We start from the raw sequence: 6,000 nt of genomic DNA on the forward strand, positions 1-6,000 counted from the left end.
CCCATTTATTCATGTTTTTAAAATGCATTTTAGTACAGACTAATGGATTCCTATTTTATTAAATGGGTTATAAGCCATTATCATTATCTATTTTGCTGCCCAAGGCTGGGTCCTACCCCCATTTGACATGTCCCCATCATTGTTTCAGCACTTCCTTATTTCGTGGCACAAAAAGATGCACCAGGGCTTATCTTGTACTTTCCCTGTGCCAGATCTGGAATCAGTCATTTCTCCAAGGAGCCGTGATGCCTTATAACAGAGTGGTAGTTAGTGGCCAAGATCTTGGTCCTAGAAGTGTACTCATTGTTATGGGGGTGACATTATTTCTAGGTCCTCTCAGTGGACAGAGCTGGGAAATAAATGTATGTGTGTGTACATACATATAGATGAATGTATACATATACATGCATGGATATAAAATCATGAGTTCGTACTGATAGCTCCATTTTCTTTTCTTTTTTTTCAGACAGAGTCTTGCTCTGTTGTCCAGGCTGGAGTGCAATGGCACTATCTCGGCTCACTGCAACCTCTGCCTCCCAGGTTCAAGCGATTCTCCTGCCTCAGCCTCCCAAGTAGCTGAGACTACAGGAGTGTGCCACCATGCCCGGCTAATTTTTGTATTTTTAGTAGAGACGGGGTTTCGCCATGTTGGCCAGGCTGGTCTCGAGCCCCTGACCTCAGGTGATTCACCCACCTCAGCCTCCCAAAGTGCTGGGATTACAAGCATTAGCCACCACACCTGGCTGACAGTTCCATTTTCAATCCAACGCCAGTGGATTTATTCTAGCTTCCTCCCCTTTCCCTATTTGTAACTCTTTCTTTCAACATTGAGAAGCCTGGCTGATTAACCTCCGATATTCACTTATTGGCTCGTTCTCTCTGTGTGATCCCAATCTTCTAGTCATTTTGGCTGTCTCTCCAGCCCTAACCTCACCAACCTGACCAACAGGCTGCCCCTTTGGCCCAAGCCCCAGTGAACACTCTGGCCAACTTATCAAGGGAGTCTCCAGTCTAGAGAGCAAGCAAGCTGAGTCTCTAGCCGAACCCACCACCAGGCCCTGACCCTGACCCCAGCCGCGCCAAGGAGAAGGGAAAGGAACCACATGGCATTGAAGCAGGCCCTTCATGTTGTTGACTCACCAGGCTCACTGTTTGCTCTTCCCTGCCTTCACCTTAGTTTGCTCCTACTTATCTTTGAGAAGCTGGCTCATGTGTCAGTTCCTCGGAAAAACTTTCCCTGACTAGGTCAGGTTCTCTTACTCTATGCTCTCAGCATTGTTTTATTCTTCACAGCTTAAAATAAATATATTTGTTTGTGGAATAATTTGATTAATGTCCATTTCCCTCAATAGTCTTTAAGCTCCATGAGAGAAGATGGTGTGTTTTTCTCACCATTTTTTTTTTTTTTTTTTTTTTTTTTTTTTTATTTTTTTTTTGAGATAGGGTCCTACTCTGTTGCCCAGGCTAGAGGGCAGTGGTGTGATCTCAGGTCACTGAAACTTCCGCCTCCTGGGCTCAAACGATCCTCCCATCTCAGCCTTCCAAGTAGCTGGGACTACAGACGAGTGCCACCACACTCAGCTAATTTTTCTATTTTTTTGTAGAGATGGGATTTCACCATGTTGCCCAGGCTGGTCTCGAACTCCTGAGCTCAATCTGCCCGCCTCTGCCTCCCAGAGTGCTGGGATTACAAGAGTGAGCCACCGCACCTGGCCTGCCTGGTACTTCCAATAAATATTTGTTGAAAGAATGAATGAAAACTTCTAAGCCTTTTTTTCTACAATTTACGGCCATTGATTAATGTCTGTGCTTGTACTTCCAGGTTTTTGTGTTTGTTTTTGAAACAGGATTTTCTCTGTCACCCAGGCCACAGTGCAGTGGCGCAATCATAGCTCACTGCAGCTTCAAACTCCCAGGCTCAAGCATCCTCCTGCTTCAGCCTCCCGAGTAGCAGAAACTACAGGCATGCACCACCATGCTTAGCTAATTTTTTAATATATATTTTTAGTAGAGACGAGGTCTCACTATGTTGTCCAGACTGGTCTCAAACTCCTGAGCTCAAGTGATCTTCCCGCTTCAGTTTCCCAAAATGTTGGGATTGCAGGCATGAGCCACCAAGTCCAGCCTACTTCCAGGTTTTAAAACATCTAATTGGCTTGGTGCGGTGGCTCACACCTGTAATTCCAGCTCTTTGGGAGGCTGAGGCAGGCGAATCACCTGAGGTCGGGAGTTTGAGACCAGCCTGATCAACATGGAGAAACCCCGTCTCTACTAAAAATACAAAAATTAACCAGACATGGTGGCGCATGCCTATAATCCCAGCTACTCAGGAGGCTGAGGCAGGAGAGTCGCTTGAACCCGTGAGGCAGAGGTTACGGTGAGCCGAGATCGCGCCATTGCACTCCAGCCTGGGCAACGAGTGAAACTCCATCTCAAAAAAGCAAACAACAACAGCAACAACAACAAAAATCTAATTGATTGTATCACTATTAAATTGCTCTTGCCAGCTAATCTTTTTGGATGCAGAGTCTGTCTTTAAGTATGTTACTTATCCTTCTCAGGCTGACATCACCTGCACATTTGATCAGCATGCCAGCTAATGGCTTTAACCAAGTATATGATAAAACACTGAACAGGAGTGGGCTGAGACAGAGCTTGGTGAAGTGCTTTGCAGTCTTACTTCTGGGTTATTTCATTCATGCAACAAATATTTCCTGAACACTTCCTGCTAACGGACTAGACACTTCATGGTACAAGGGATAAAATGGTGAACAAAATAGAAGACCAAGTCTGTCCTTCAAAGAGCTTACATTCTAGTGAGGGCAATAGATAATAAACTAGTATATAAATAACTTAAACATTGATCCATTAATAGCAGACTTTGGGATGATCATTTGCCTGCTCAATAATTGTACTATCTACATTTTTTCCAGCCTTTTCACAAGAATGTCATGAGTGATTTTTGTCAATGCTTTGCTGGAACCCAGCTACACTTTACCCATTTTCAAAGCTTTACCCATTTATTTTGATTTACTAAACTCATTTCAGAAAAGAAAATGAGCTTACTCTGTCTTAAGCTATTCTTAGGTAAAGTGTTTATAAACTCTTTGGGATCACTAGATCCCCTCTAAAGACTCTCATGCAAACCATTCCTTCCAATAACGTATTCCAGAGGCTTTCTTGGGATTAAGATGAAATCTTCTTGTCTAAAGCTTGTGAAATCTATCTTCTTCCCCGCAGCAAAAAAAAAAAAAAAAAGGGGGGGGGGGGGGGGCGCAGGGGCTCACGCCTGTAATCCCAGCACTTTGGAAGGCCAAGGCAGGTGGATCATGAGGTCAGGAGATCAAGACCATCCTGGTTAACACAGTGAAACCCCATCTCTACCAAAAATACAAAAAAAATTAGCCGGGCGTGGTGGCGGGAGCCTGTAGTCCCAGCTACTCAGGAGGCTGAGGCAGGAGAATGGCGTGAACCCGGGAGGCGGAGCTTGCAGTGAGCTGAGATTGCACCACTGCACTCTAGCCTGGGCAACAGAGCGAGATTCTGTCTCAAAAAAAAAGCATATATCTTTCTCTAGACTTTGGGGCATCTCTCATTCCCCATGATTCCCCAAATGTTACCAACACCAGTTTAGCAATCTCACTATAGGTTCTCTCAACATCCTAACATACAATTTGTCTAGGTCAAGAGACTCATTTAAAGCATCTTGGTGCTTTCTTACTTACCATGATCACCAGTTGCCTCTTGCCAATGTCTGCTTGACCCTTTCCAATCTAATGTTCAGAGTTTAGATGGCAGAGAAGACCAAAGCAAAGTAGGAATTACAGGGTCATATTTATCTTTGTCGTCTGGTAAGCATTGTCCCATTTTATTTTTCATTTTATATCCTGTGGTACTATTGAAATTTTTTTTACATATGCTTATATTACTTTTATAATTTAAAAAACTGATTATAATTAAAACATACTATGTGCCCCAAATGGACTTGAAGGCTTCCTTGATTTGTTTTTTGATGCAAACTAAACTGTAAACAGTCTCTTTTTTTTTTTTTTTTTTAAACGCCTAGAATTAGCTCATTTTGGGCCAGGTCTTCCTGACATGACTTTGGCAGTTCCATGTTACCATCTTATATTCTTCCTTGGTCAGATGCTCTTCTTTCTATCTTTTTAATGTCTCATCATCAAAGAACCCTCTGTCGGCCAGGCACTGTGGCTCACGCCTGTAATCCCAACACTTTGGGAGGCTGAGGTGGGCAGATCATCTGAGGTTGGGAGTTCAGCACCAGCCTGACCAACATGGAGAAACCCTGTCTCTACTTAAAAAAAAAAGAAAAGCATTACAAAATTAGCCAGACATGGTGGCACATGCCTGTAATCCCAGCTACTAGGGGAGGCTGAGGCAGGAGAATCACTTGAACTTGGGAGGCGAAGGTTGTGGTGGGCTGAGATTGCACCATTGCACTCCAGCCAGGGCAACAGGAGCAAAACTCCATCTCAAACAAACAAATAACTCTCTGTGTATTTGCATCATTTTCTTTAGATACCTCTCCTTTTACGTGTTCCTTAAAATGATTCACACATATATGGTCAGAATTTAGTTTTTAAGAGCCTTTCAAAGCTTTTGGGAAGGCAGCCAGGGAGAAAGTGCATGAAAACTAACAATTAATGCATATCCACTAAGTGCTAAGCACTTACACATGTGTTATCTCATTTAATTGGCTAACAACCATGTGAAGTAGGTGATTCCATTTCATTCCCTCCTTCTTTCACTCTCTCTCTTCCCTTTCTCCTTAGTGATTCCTGTGAGAAAGTGAAGCTCAGAGAGTTTAAGTAACTTAACCAAGGTAACACCACTGGTAAATGGCATAGCCATGATTTAAAGTCACATCTGGCCAGGTGCAATGGCTCATACCTGTAATCCCAGCATTTTAGGAGGCTGAGGCAGGTGGATTGCTTGAGCCCAGGAGTTCAAGACCAGCCTGGGCAACATGGCAAAACCCAGTCTCTACAACAAAATACAAAACTTAGCCAGGTGTTGTGATGCGTGTCTGTAGTCCCAGCTTCTCAAAAAGCTGAGGTGGGAGGATCATTTGACCTTGGGAGGCAGAGGTTGCAGTGAGCTGAGATCACACCACTGCACTCCAGCCCGGTGACAGAGTGAGACCCTGTATCAAAAAAAAAAAAAAAAATTTTAAGTCATATGTATCGGACCTGTCCTCACTCTTTTCCCTCTTGCTACCTTTTTTTTCTCTGAACTTTGAAGTCTGCCCTTTTAAATTCTTAGGCAAAATACCTTACTATGTCTAGCCTTATGCTCTCACAAATTGACATCATATGGTTTCTCAAGTTTCCACTTCACCTATCAGTTCTTTGTTAATTGGTCAGAATTTGGTAATAAACAGCAAACAGTCCCTCTTGTTGATTTCTTTATGTTCTGAGGGGTAATACTGTCAGCAAGACAAGTAAAGAATTTATAGGCCAGGCGAGGTGGCTCACACCTGTAATCCCAACACTTTGAGAGGCCAGGGAAGGCAGATCACCTGAGGTCAGGAGTTTGAGACTAGTCTGGCCAACATAGTGAAACCCCATCTCTACTAAAAATACAAAAATTAGCCGGGCATGGTGGAGGGCACCTGTAATCCCAGCTATGGGAGGCTGAGGCAAGAGAATCATGTGAACCTGGGATACGGAGGTTGCAATGAACTGAGATTGTGCCACTGCACTCCAGCCTGTGAGACCGAGTGAGACTTTGTTTCAAAAAAAAAAAAAGGTCTGTTCCATGATGGCTGAATAGGAACAGCTCTGGTCTGCAGCTCCCAGGGTGATCAACTCAGAAGACTGGTGACTTCTGCATTTCCAACTGAGGTATCTGGTTCATCTCACTGGGACTGGTTGGACAGTGGGTGCAGCCCACGGAGGGTGAGCTGAAGCAGGGTGGGACATCACCTCACCCAGAAAGTGCAAGGGGTCGGGGGATTTCCCTTTCCTAGCCAAGGGAAGC

The sequence above is a fragment of the Piliocolobus tephrosceles genome, chromosome 12 (assembly GCF_002776525.5).
Source record: "Piliocolobus tephrosceles isolate RC106 chromosome 12, ASM277652v3, whole genome shotgun sequence".
Taxonomy (NCBI): Eukaryota; Metazoa; Chordata; class Mammalia; order Primates; family Cercopithecidae; genus Piliocolobus; species Piliocolobus tephrosceles.